This window comes from Choloepus didactylus, chromosome 10, assembly GCF_015220235.1.
Source record: "Choloepus didactylus isolate mChoDid1 chromosome 10, mChoDid1.pri, whole genome shotgun sequence".
NCBI classification, from domain to species: domain Eukaryota; kingdom Metazoa; phylum Chordata; class Mammalia; order Pilosa; family Megalonychidae; genus Choloepus; species Choloepus didactylus.
This window is the reverse complement of record NC_051316.1, coordinates 54359196-54373135: the sequence shown is the minus strand read 5'-3', so window position 1 is coordinate 54373135 and position 13940 is coordinate 54359196. Positions and strand designations below refer to the sequence as shown.

The following is a 13940-nucleotide window of genomic DNA, read 5'->3' as shown; positions in this document are numbered from 1 at the left end:
TTATGACTTGGTTCCCTTCAGAGTAAAGTTTCACAACTTCATATTCAGCACTATTCTGGTGAAATTCTTTTGCTAGTTATATTTCCACTTTTGGTCACTGACTTCTTAATTTACAACCTTCACCAGGAGGTCAGTTTATTCCTCCAAACTCCTCTTTACACAGAATCACATCATATCATGCGTCATATCATCTGCAAGTAAAAAACTCTCAGATACTCCCTGCATCTCAACACATCTGACCTACTTTCCTGCTCTCCATTGTTCATCTATCCTTCCATTCATCCCCAAAGTCTCACTGAAGATAGTCTTTTTGTCACAAAAGCAAATCCTGCACTGTAGATCCCATGTCTTCCAACCTCATGAGAAATTTTGCTCCACATGTCCTCTTCTCCTCTCTTTTGTCATCTGTAATACTCTTGTAGCAGGAAATAAAGAGGTGGAGGGATGCTCTTTTAAAACTCTGCCTGCATCAGAAGGGAGACCGCTGTTATACTTTAAAGGATATTGCAGTGGGACTGTTTGTTAGATACATGCAGACCTAGCATGCCCTCCCCCCAACCATCCAACCCACAAGTTTAGAAAAGAACAGAAGACTCGTTCTGTAAAATTAAATAATAGGATTTTTTTTTAAAGTTTTCCTCTTGGCATACTGAGGGATATAAGGGATATAAGGTTAGGGTTCTGAGATTTAGGAGAAAGAGAAGATTAGTTTGCAATGAATTTGCAGCCAGGGCTTGGAAAAGATATGATTGTGATGGAGTCCCTTGGAAAAAATACAACCAAGGCATGAAGGAACAATGATGTCTGCTATCCACTTTGAAGTTGTTTTCTGTGCTGAGCAGTAATGTCCTTTCTTCATTCCCAAACCCCAGCAATCATCTGCTACACTCACTAGTGTTGTGTTTGTGGAGAATGAAGGAAGAGAACTGTCCACTTGGGATAAGGCAGTGAAGAAAGGTGGCTAGGAGGCAAGCTGCTGAATGACCATTGCTGATCAAGAATTTAGCTGTGAGCAGTAAATGGGAGGGAAAGGTGACAAGTAACAATCAAAAGAATGTAAGAATACTCTGGGAATTCTTGGAAACTGAGATTACAAGGGATGAATAGTGAGACTTATGATGTATACTGAACCCTTCATTATTATGAAATGTCACTGTTTACCTCTAGTTATGCTTTATGCCTTAAACTCCACTTTGTCCATTATTGGTAGAGCTATGCCAGCATTCTTTCGGTTAATTTGCATAACCGCTAATGTCCAGATGTTTGGATAAAGTTTTAACCATTCTGTGTCCTTATATTTAAGATGTGTCTCTTCAAGCAGTAATAACTGGATTTTGTTTTTTTTCCACCAGTTTGACAATCATTTGTCTTTGAACTAGAATATTTAGTCTATTTGCATTTATTTTAATTGCTGATATATTTGGATTTATTTCTACCATCTTGTGTTTTTCTTTTCTTTCTATTTTGTCCCCCTAATTTATCTTTCATTTTATCTTCCTCCTTGCCCTTTTCAGATTAATCTGTTTTCTTCAATTGTTCGGTTTTCCCCCAGCATTTATGAATTCTAACTCATTCTCATCAGCAGAGCAAGACTGCCAAAGGAAAAAAAAAAAAAGCAAAAACTGCCAAAAACTTAGCTCTGCTTTTAAGAGGCATTCTGATTTTTTTTTCTTTAGCCCCTATGCTGCTACACATTTTGGCAAATGTTTTGAGGAGAAAATTCACTGTTTGTCAGGCTCAGTTCTCCACCTCTCACTTCTCAGTGGGATCTTAACTATTCAAGTTTCCTATTTTGTCTTTCAGGCCCCACAAAACCAACAAAACCATTGCTGGTTTCTCTGTCTCCCAGCAGCAGCCTTCTGCTCAAATTCCCTGTATGCTGCTACACACCCAAAGTCTGCAAATGCTATAACCTTCAGCTCATTTCTCCTTAGAATCTTGGTCCCTCAGCCTCAATGCTTCAGCAGCTTTCTACCTATAAACTTTTTGTTGTTGTTATTTTTATATGCCCTTTCTGGTTGTTCTCAGTGAAACAGTAGACTGCCACAAGCTGCTTCATTTTACTGGGAAGTGAAAGTTCATAGCTATTTGAGTTGAATACAAATGAAAGTGTGGCTCCAGCAGTTGGGAAAATTATGGGTCATTCAGTCTTTGTTCAAGTGACCAATTAAGTTATTGTCCAAACAGCAAGGCTTTTGAAAATGCAAATGGTGTTACTAATAATTAGCCTAGAATAATTGGTAAAAACTGGGATACGGTCACCAAAGGTTTTATGACTTTTACAGTTCTTTCTCCTTCATCCAAATCTGCCTTACCAACTCCCTCCTTTCTCTGTAGACACAGGTATATAGGTGACTTCCTGAAATTTTGTCAACATACTAGATCTGGTGATGTTATTTTATTCCTAAAAAAACATTTTAAGAAAGCTAAAACTGAGGGTTTGCTACCAACAGAACTTCAAAACAGGAAACTGTAAAGGATATGCTTCAGGAAAAGGAAATGGAGCCAAATTGTAGTTCTAATATGCAAGCAAAATCAAAGAGCAAAGACTATAATAAATATGTATGTAGTCCTAAACAAATATGAACTGAAAATTATGATAATAATGCCTTGTAGAGTTAGGAAAAATAAGTAGGACTACATAAATCACAAAAATAGCCTGTTATTCCGGAGAGGTGATGATAGGGATTAGAATTTCTCAAATACTTTGTTTCAGTCAGGAGAAGGATAAAAATATTGCTGAATTTTAGGTTCTAATACATTAATTATGCATATTAAATTTTCTAGGAGAATTTTTGAAATAGCAGAAATTGGATGCATAACTAACTTCCAAACTAATGGAGGAGAAAAATAGAATGAGAAAATATAGCAGTTTATGCAATAGAAAGAAAGAAATGAGAGAATCTAGACCCAGCATCATGGGATGGAGAACATCTTCTTGACCAAAAGAGGGATGTGAAGCGGAATGAAATAAGTTTCAGTGGCAGAGAGATTCCAAAAGGAGCTGAGAGGTCACTCTGGTGGGCACTCTTATGCACAATATAGATAACCCTTTTTAGGTTCTAATGAATTGGTGTAGCTAGCAGTAAATACCTGAAACTATCAAACTACAACCCAGAACCCTTGAATCTTGAAGATAATTGTATAAAAATGTAGCTTATGAGGGGTGACAATGTCATTGGGAAAGCCAAGTGGATCACACTCCCCATTGTCCATGTATGGATGGATGAGTAGAAAAACGGGGGTAAAAAAAAAAAAAAGCATCCAGTGTTCTTTTTTACTTTGTTCTTTTTCACTTTTTTATTCTTATTACTTTTGTGTGTGTGGTAATGAAAATGTTCAAAAATTAATTTTGGTGATGGACGCAAAACTATATGGTGGTACCGTAAATGATTGTATGCTTTGTATGACTGCATGGTATATGAATATATCTCAATAAAATTGAATTATTAAAAAAAAGAAACTCAGTAAAAAAAAAGAAAGAAACGAGAGAAAAGAAAATATAGAAAAGGCTGGGTAAAGAGAATAGACAAAATATGTTAGACTTAAACCCAAATATATCAGTAATTTCATTATATGGAGTAAGTACTCCAGTCAAAGGACTAGGATTATTAGACTTGAAAAGAAAATATCTACCTATATGCTGTTTTTCCCCTAAAGTTTTTATTTTGGAATAATTTCAAACTCACAGGACAGTTGCAAAAATAATACAAAATGCATACAAGGAACTCCAACATACCATCTACTGAGATACCCAAATCCCACCAATTTTAACATTTTCCCACAATTGCTGTTATATGCTATTTTTAAGAAATATACACAAAATCAATTTCAATTTCAAAAAACTTAAATTATAGAATGGAAAAATGTATTTTAGCAAATTCTAATCAATAGAAGGCTGATATGGTACATTCATTTCTTTGTTGAGTTGCATTTGCCTTCTTGCATTAAAAAAGAAACTGAAGTGCAGAGACTGAGCTGGATTGAAGCTCCATCATTTCTTTCCTGCCTCTTTCAAAGAGAGCAGAGCTCCCTCCAGCTGGACACTCAGCAGAAGTCAGAGCAGATCTTCTGGTGACAGCCATTCAAAGGCTTAGATGACAGGGTTGCAGGACTCGGGATGAACTGGGACTCGAGTCTGCACTGTACTGTGAGGAGAAGAAGGTGGTATGTCCTGAGGGAGGAAACAGGGACTCTGGGTAGTGAGAGGCAGAGTTCTACGAGACAGACACTATAGGATTGGAGGAAAGGGAGAATAGGAAAGAGAAGACACCATCCAAACAGGCATCCTGTGATGTATTGCCTGCCTTCCCTGCACATAGCAAGAGTGAGTTATATACCCCAGGGGCACAATTCTGAAAGCTTTCACTTTCCATTTTTTGGGGGAAAATTTTGCTTTAACTTGTTTTAACCCTTCAGAAAAACATTTAGTGAAACTGCTGTTGGACGTTGACTCATGAGGGAGGCAGCTTCTGGAAAGAGTTGTCTGCCCAATGCCTTTCATGCCCCTGATCCAGTGATCACTGGACAGACCCCAACTTGCTGAAGTGTGGATTTATGGGTAGGGAGAACTTCTGGCCAGCAGACAACTACCAATCCTGGAGATCATAAAACCAATGCCCTGAGTTTACTCCCAATCCATTTACCCTTTCATTCTTTCCTTTGGCAAGAGATGTGTCTGGAGAAGAAACTGCCATGTATCAAATGAATGGCACCAGGGTTTAAAGGTGTTGAGTCTGCTATAGTTTCCTCTCTCACTTCCCATTGTTGGTGCCTAGAAGGATAACCCATAAACTTCACTAATTCAGAAATAGGAGATACTTGGTGCTAGATGCACCCTCTCTTCTACAGTTAGAGATCTCAGACAGCTCAGGCTCAGAAATGATTCTGTCCATGTACTTGGCAAGCATGATCTAGCACAATGATTCTCAAACTTTTCTTAAAATCACAAACCTTTTCTCAAATGAAATCTCAACACAAAATTCAAACATTTCAATATATAGAAGTAGGGCTACTATAGTTGAAATCAAGTTTGGGGGAAGAACACCACTGCTTAAACTCTCTCACTCCTGGGACACTGTCACAAGACCCAAGGGTTCTGCATAAAAGATTTGAAAACTACCAATCTAGGAATGTCATGTACTGGTTCATATCTGAGAAAGTTCGTATTCTAAATCAAACATCTTCAACAATTTCATTTACAGCAAGTTATAAGGGGTGCACATCACAAACCAGGAGGGAAGATAGATGCAAGGTTACACCAAAGAAGTTCTCCTCCTTGGAGTATCACTGGGCTGAACATAGTGAGAAATTAGGTGGGAGAAGATTCAGTCAAGGGTTATAGTCAGGCTTTGGGGCCCAGCTTCTGCACTAGCTTGAGATCTTTCCCACCAGATATCCTGTTGTTGGGGCCAGCCTTGGGCAACTTCATCTCCACAATGGAACATGTCCTACTCTAACTCACTTAGATTGTTTGCCCTTCCCATCCACCTAGTACAGAGATATTTCCCACTCATGCTTCCTACACTCATGACCACATTCAATTTTTCCTGGCACATGATTCACTAGTGAGTCCCAACCTGGTGTTGGTTACGTTTTATGGAAAGTCCATACATTTCCTTATTTCCAATAACTAGATAAATAGTGTTATCTTGAGCAGGGTGCTGGTAATTTATAATCTCAGGGAGAGTGATTTAGTTGTGAACTCTATTTAAGCAGGTGCTAAGTTACCTGACAGTGATTTCTTGTTTTTGAGATCCAGTAAATCCCGGGAGTGTGCATCATACAGCCCAGGATTCTTTCCATCCCTTAAAACCTGAGTGGAGAGTTTATTAGTTTTGTAATGCTGCCATAACAAATTATCACAAACATAATGACTTAAAACAACACAAATTTGTCATCAATTTATGCAAATTTCCAAAGTCCAACACTCGTCTCACCAGGCTTAGATAAAGGTATCTCTCAGGCTGCATTCCTTTCTGGGGGCTCAAGGAGAGAATCCCTTGCTTTGTGTTTTCTAGAGACTGTCTGCATTCTATGTCCCATGGTCCCTTCCTCCCTCTTCAAAGCCAGCATCAGCAGGGCAAGTCCTTCTATCACATCTCTTGACCCATTCTTCTGTCTCTCTCTTCCACTTTCAAGGACTCTTGTGATTAGATGGGCCCAACTAGATAATCCAGGATAATCTTCCAATCTTTATGACCATACCTTTAATCACATCTACAAAGGACCTTTTGCCATGTAGGGTAACATATTCACAGGCTCTGGGGATTAGGACATGACCACCAAAGAGAAGAATGCTTAGAGATATGGATCATAATGGGCCAACTTTCTTGATGCTTACTGGTGTATTATATTAGTATTTATCCACATCTTTTCTCATTGGCAAAATATATTCATCAGCTGATAGATTTGGTTGTGGTACTTTGTGAGTTCCTCAGAGTAAGTGCTCCTTACAGTTTTTTTTTTTTTTTTAATAAGTCTGGAAATAGATGTCTAGATACAGATTGAGGAAATATAAACTGAATCCTTCATAGAATGAAAATGAAAATATAATTTTGACTCTAGAGCATGATTTGCCACTTTTTCCTGAAGTAAGTTTGTGGCTTTTCTCAACTTGATTTATTATTATTATTTACTTTTTACATACTTTTAAAATTTTAGAATAGATATGGATTTACAGGAAAGTTGCAAAGTTAGTAGAGACTCCCCAGATGCCCTACACCCAGTTTCCCCTATCATTAACATCTTACATTAGTATGGTACATTTGTGACAAGTAATGAACCAATATTGATACATTATTATTAACTAAAGTCCATATTTTATGCAAATTTCCTTAGTTTTTATCTAACATCCTTCTTTCCAGGGTCCCATCCAGAAAACCTCATTACATTTGGTCATCTTGTCTCCTTAGGCTCTTCTTGGCTGTGACACTTTCTCAGACTTTCCTTGTTTTTGATGATCTTGACAATTTTAAGGAATGTTGATCAGGTATTCTGTAGAATATAACTCAATTTGTGTTTGTCTGATGTTTTTCTCATGATTAGACTGGTGTTATGGGTTTTGGGAGGAAGACCACAGAGGTGAAGAGACATTTTCATCAAGGCTGTCTAGTTTCAACACGACTTATAATGTTGATGTTGACCTTGATGACCTGGCTGAGGTAGTGTATGTCAGGTTTCTCCACGTAAAGATACTCTTTTTCCCCTTTTCCATACTGCACTCTTTTAGAGAAAGTCACTATGTACAGCACACACTTAAGGAGTGAGGAGTTATACTCCATCTCCTTGAGGGTGGAGTGTCTACATAATTTTTTTGGAACTCTTATGCATGGGAATAATTTATTTACATCAGTATGGACTCATAGATATTTATATTATACTTTGGGTCATAATCCAATACTATTTTATTTTGCTGTTCAAATTATTGTATTTTAACCTACATATGATCCTTGTGTTAATGATGCAGAAGACCACAGTTATTTTATTAAGTCAGCTACCCAGTCCTACCTCTTTCACCAGATTCCTAATTTGTAAGCACACTAGCCAAATAACTTTGGACCTTTCAGCTAGCAAATGTCACTCTCTGGGGGCCCGGTACCCCAAAACCAGATCTTGTGAAGAGGAGAGAAGCAGAATCTCAAGCTGGGTCAATGGGACACGCCCTTGGCATCATCAATGGAAAATTCTTGAGACCAGCCAAAGGGGCTAGTTACTGTGTAACAGCCCTGCCACAGCTGGGCTAGGAAGGAGGAGATTAGACTGAAAACAAAGGGAGGAAGTGAAGTCAAATCCAGCAGCCCAGGTTTTCTGACTAAGGTGGGTTGGCGCCAAGGAAAGCTGAACTGCAGAGGGAGTCACTACAGATCAAATGGCTGGAATGAGGTTCAGGCACAACAAGGCACCAGGAATATACTCTTCAGAGCTGCCAGGTCCCAATCACCACACTCCCTTCACATAGGATTTGGTTGCTCTGAGGTGGCTAGGGGTTCAGACATTCAGCAGAGAGACTACCCGGCATATTAGTAACCTCAATCCTCCTAATCCTCCCACCTCTCAGAAAACTACCTGCTGGTGTCATTCTCTAGAATGGTGGTCCTCAACCCATCTGAACATTGGAATCACTTGGGGAGCTTTTAAACAATATCAGTACCAGGCCCCATGGCTGTGAACCACTGCTATTGAAGATCAAGCTTTTTCTTATATGTCCAGAGCCAGCAAAGTGCAAACAGGGGGAAGGGACAGCTCTAATGGAGAAATGGCAGCTTCCTGCCTCCAGTATCCTCCCCTATACACCTACCAACTTTGCCGAGGAGGATCCACAAATCATGGTCCCATCAGCCAGAGTAGCAAAACGCTTCCAATTCCAGGAAGTGGTCAGTATCAAAGAGGTTCCAAATCTAAGGTACAATCCTGGGTACAGCTCTGGACATGTGAATTGAAGGGACTATCAGATAAAGAACCTAGGTGTGTCCAGGGGAAAAAGATGAGATGAAGTAATTCTGACCCAGGGCTGCCAGAAACAAGAAAGGGGCAGGCAGCAGCCTCCTGGGCTGCACTGTTACTGGCAAGGCCAACTCTTTTCTGGCTCAGGATTTAGTATCCACTGTCCCAGGCTCCTGTATGTCTTAGGCCCTGTTCCACCTGCTGAGAACAGATCCAATAGCGTAGTCCATAGCTCTGATAACAAGGCTCTATCGGACAGGTCCTGGCAGGAAAATGATGGCAACCCTAGACAGGGATATTGAGGCAGTTTAATACAAGGGGTAGGTTTAAGGGAAACCAGCAAGTAATGTCAAGCAGAAGGAGCAGGGGCTGGGATCAGAAAGAGTAGCCCTAGGAAGGGGCTATCAGGCAGCATCTAAGAGTTCAGTAGAGGGAATCATCCAACCTGTAGAGCCCTAGTGAGGAGGGAGCCTAGGAAATAAAAACCCTGACCTCACTATTCTCCTGCGTGCCCCAAAAGGGACTAATTGTTCAGCTGGGTCCTCTAGATGAGAAGACAGACAAGTGGAACAGGCCTGCAATGTCCCCATAGCCTGTAGCTGAGAGTCATAGATATACCATCAACCTTCAACCCTCACATGAGACAGAAATAGATATTTGTTCTATTAGTCTGAGGTGTTTATTATGCAGCATCACTTGGTGAAAGCTCATGAAGGCCCACCAGAATCCTGAGGTCAATGGAGCTGAGTGGGGCAGCCCTTAAAGTCAGCCTCTGTGGTTATGGAGCAGGGTTGGGAGTGGGGGATGGAGAGTGGGCCACAGAAGGCATCCAGCCCAAAGGCTAGGGGTCCCCTCTTCTAGGCTTCTGTCATTGGAAGAAATTTTTCTCTGAGAGTGAGGGATCTGGCCTGAATCAGAGCTGGTGGCATAGGCCCTGGGACACTGGATGTCCTCCCAGACTGATGCCCCCTAGAGGAATCTCCTGCTGGTGCCTCATTCTTCTTTGAAGCCTCTGTGCCAGAGTAGCACCTGTTCCTGGGAGACGTAAGAAGGATATAGGTGTTGAGTGCACAAAGAAACATTTTTTTTTGCCACACTAGTTTCAGAGGATCATATTTGACAATTTCCACATTCCTCTTTCACCCCATTCAAACCTCTGAGATAATCCCTAAAAAATTAATTTGAAAAGGCTTTTTCCTCCATTGTCAAAATATTTGTTGAGCAGAGTGTGGTATGAGTTGAACAATATGCTTGCTCAAATAGCTATTGTAAATCATCCATCTTGAGTCACATGCTTTTATTTTTCTTTAATTCTGCAGAAACCAGGTTTGTTTAAATATTACCCTCCCTTTAGTGGAAACCAACAGCATCCAAAGACTTGGGGTCAGCCAGGATATAAAGATCTAAAGTTTAACCCTGAAACCCTATACAAGTGTGGTAGTTTGAACTTGCTATGTACCTCAGAAAAGGTCTTATTCTTTTAATCCATTTCTGTGATTGTAGACCTGTTGTAGGTAGGACCTTATGATTAGGTTATTTCAGTTGAGATGTGACCCACTTCATTCAAGGTGTGTCTTAATCCTCTTACTGGAGTCCTTTATAAGAGGATAAAGTACACACAGAAAAACCCACAGAAAAAGCTCCAGAGAAGCTGAGAAACAAGGACATGTAACCAAGAAGTTAGGATTTAGGGGATGATTATGATTACTGAATCATTATATAGATATTTTACTTTCTGGTGTATTCGAATAGACAGGGAAATACCTGAAATCTCTGGACTGTAATCCAGCTACCTTGATCTCTGATAATGATTGTGTAACTATATGCCCTTATGTTGTGCCCTGGTTATTGTAAAAACCTTGTGATGACCTTCACTTGTACCCCTTTATCTGGTTTTTCCACTTTAGGGTCTTATGATCACTAAAGACAGCCCCTGATGTTTATTAATGAAGGGCCTTGAGTTGGCCCAGAATTAACTCACCCCAATTCCAAGGCTATCTTTATAGCCAAAGCTAGAGCTAACCAAAATGGGTCTGCCTGAGATGCTCAGTAGCTTAAACTTTAACATATAAGTGACCTATACCTCATTATAATACTAATAATTATGCCCATCATCATATTAAGGCTGCCATTTTCCTACATATGTTCTGTGACTAAGCATATAATCAATCTGCACATGCTCAATAATTAGTTCACCTCTAACCTCATTATCTCAAGCCATTGTGTTCATTATCCTAAAACCTACCCATCTTTTGGTACTATAAAACCATCAGAGTTACTGCAGTTCAGGGAGACAGATTTTTAGGCCAATAAGCCATCTGATCTCCTGCTTTACACATAGCAAGAACAATCTTTGTTTGAAACCCTGGTGTCTCAGGAATTGTTCATTTAAGCACATCAGGCAGAGAACCCACCACTTTAAATTGGTATCACATACACCCAGAGAAGCTAAGGGAAACAGAAGCTAAAAGAGAGAAATACATGGCCAGAAGTTGTAAACAATGAAATCCAGGAGAGAAGAACCACTAGACTTTGCCATGTGTCTTGCTATCTGACAGGAGCCAAAGTTTGCTGGTAACTGGTCTTTAGACAAGGTATCATCCTGTTGATGCCTTAATTTGGACATTTTTCACAGTCTTAGAATTGTAAACTTGTAAGCTAAGAAATCCCCATTGTTAAAAGCTAGTGCATTTCTGGTATATTGCATTTCATCAGCTTTAGCAAACTAAGACAACAGATACCACTTATTCTTCCCTCCAATTTTCTCTTGACTTAAAGCTGTCCTTAGGTAATCCAAGTCTGCATAAGGGTTTAGGGATGAAATTGTGGGAGTGGCAAAGCACAGAGGCTCACAGGTGTGTCCTCCTGAAAGACATTTAAGCAAATAAATGTGATGGCATTTTTGTCCCATTGTTATTGCTGTTGGGATATTCCTACCCCCATTCATACTACATGCTTGGTGTCTGTTTCATCTACATGTATGCATTCCTTGAGGAACCTTATTATACCCAAATTTGTATTTTTCTGTGCTTAACCTAGGCACTGGTACATTGAAGAGCTCAGTAACTTTCTCATAATAGGACCAAATGCTAATGTGTACTAATCACTTACTCTGAACCATCTCATTTAATCCCATACTATCTCATTTATTCCCATAATAACTCTATGTAGTAGATATTATTTATCATCATTTTCTGATTTATGAACTGTGTTCAGAGATGTTAAGTGACTTTCCCAAGTCAGCCTTCATATATATGTAGAATTTGATCACCTGTCACCACTTCTGCTGTTCCCACCCTTGTCTAAGTTAGCATCACATCTCACCTGGGTGCAGTGATCTTTAAATTTCAATTAGATCAGGGTATTGATAGTGTTGTTCAGATCTTTTGTGTCTTCACTTATTTTTTGTTTAGTTGATATATCAATTGATGAGAAACCTAAAACCATATTTATGGAATTATCTTTTTCAGGCTTTAATTCTTCAGTTTTGACTTCATGTATTTAGAGGCTCTGTTATTAGGTATACATACATTCATTATTGCATTTTCTTCCTTTTCCTATTTTGAAACATTCCTCTTTTTTCTCTTGTAATATTCTTTGTCTTGAAGTCTACTTTATCTCATAGTTAAAAATTTCAAACTCTTATTCTTACAGTCTGCTTAATATATCTCTTTCGTCCATTTACTTTCAACCTATCTGTGATTTTATATTTAAAGTACATCACCTGTAGATAGCATATGGTTGGATTTTTCTTTTTTTAATCTATTCTGAAAAGCCTTGCCTTTTAATTGGTATCTTTTGTCCATGAACATTTAATGTAATTATTGATATGGTTGGATTTATGTCTACAGTTTTACTATTTACTTTTGACTCTTTAGTTTTTTATTCATCTCCTTTTTTCTTACCTTCTTTTGGATTAATTGAATATATCTTAGAATTCCATTTTAATTTACCTGACTTTTTATCTATACATTTTTACAATTTTAGTGTTTGATCTAGGGATTACAATGCACATCCCTAACTTTTCACAGTCTGCTTTGAGTTAATATTGTACCATTTTACATAAAATGTGGAAATTAAGCAACTGTATAGGTCCATTTGCCCTAATGCTATAATTGTCATGTGTATTACATCTATTTATATTATAAGCCCCACAAAGCAATTTTAAAACTTTTGCTTCAGTTATATGAATTTTAAAGAAATTAAGGCTAAAATAGTCTTTTATATTTGCTAACCATTTACAATGATCTTCATTCCTTCCTGAATATCTGAATTTCCAGATTTTCTGAATTTCCAGGTTTTCTTTCTCTTCAGACTGAAGAACTTACTTTAAGGTTTATTTATTTATTTATTTATTTATTTATTTATTTATTTACTTTTGTAGTGCAGATGTGCTGGTGTTTAATTCTCCAACTTTCCTTTTATCTGAATATCTTATTTCACCTTCATTCATGAAAGGTATTTTGCTGAATACAGAATTCTGAATTGACAGTCTTCCTTCACCCCCAGTAGTTTAAAGATATTATTTTACTGTCTTCTAGCCCCAATTGCTTCTTATGGAGGGCCACAGTCATTCAAATAGTTGTTTCCATGTATGCAATGTCTTTTTTCTCTGACTGCTTTGAACTATTTTTCTTTCATTTTCATCAGTTTGACCATGATGTAAATAGGAGTGGTTTTTTTCTATTTTATTCTTTTTAGGCTTCTTAAATTTGTAAATGTATGTCTCTTGTCAAATTTGGAGGGTTTTGGACATTTTTTCTTTCAATTATCTTTCCCCTTCCCTTTTGCATCCTCAATTACTTGCATGTTAGAACTTTTGATATTGTCCTCCTGATACATAATGTCTGTTAATTAAAAAAAAATTCTCCATGTTCTTTAAATTGGATCATTTCTATTGATCTATTTTCAAGCCTATTGCTTCTTCCCTTTGTCCAATTCTGCTCTTAAGCCCACCCAGTTAATTTTTTATCTCAGCAATTTTGTTTTTCACTTCTAGAATTTCTATTTTTTATAGTCTCTGTTATTCCACTGAGATGTCTCATCTTTTCATTGATTGTGAACGTATTTTCTTTTATATCCTTGAGCATATTTTTAAATGTATTGTTTGCCTCTGAGGTTTTGTGGTTATTTATGGTTTATTTTTGTGGTTGTTATGCAGCAAAAGCTGGCTGATACATACCTCTTAGGTAAACTAAAGTATAGCCAACTCTTATTTATATTGAATTGGGTTTCCCAGTTGCTTACTTATGTCTTGAGACTCTTCCTCACTCTTGTTTTCTTTCCCTGATCATAGCCAATCCTATTTGTCAAGAATGTTTCTGATTCATACCACAAAAATCTATCCAACTTTCTTCTGAGAAACTGGCTACATGGCCACCTACTTAAACTTAAGGTAGCTGATGAAAAACATTGAACATCTGCTAGTTAAAAGTAACTTAAATGTCCATGAATAGGGAAAGGAATAACTGAATTAGTTATACTGCAATAGTTGT

General features: G+C 38.2%; 1 protein-coding gene across 2 annotated transcripts in view; it reads right to left on the bottom strand.

The window, feature by feature from the left end:
* Window positions 1-13940, bottom strand: part of IL33 (interleukin 33) — a 198955-nt gene that overhangs the window by 54952 nt on the left and 130063 nt on the right. The gene's annotated exons all lie outside the window — the stretch shown is intronic.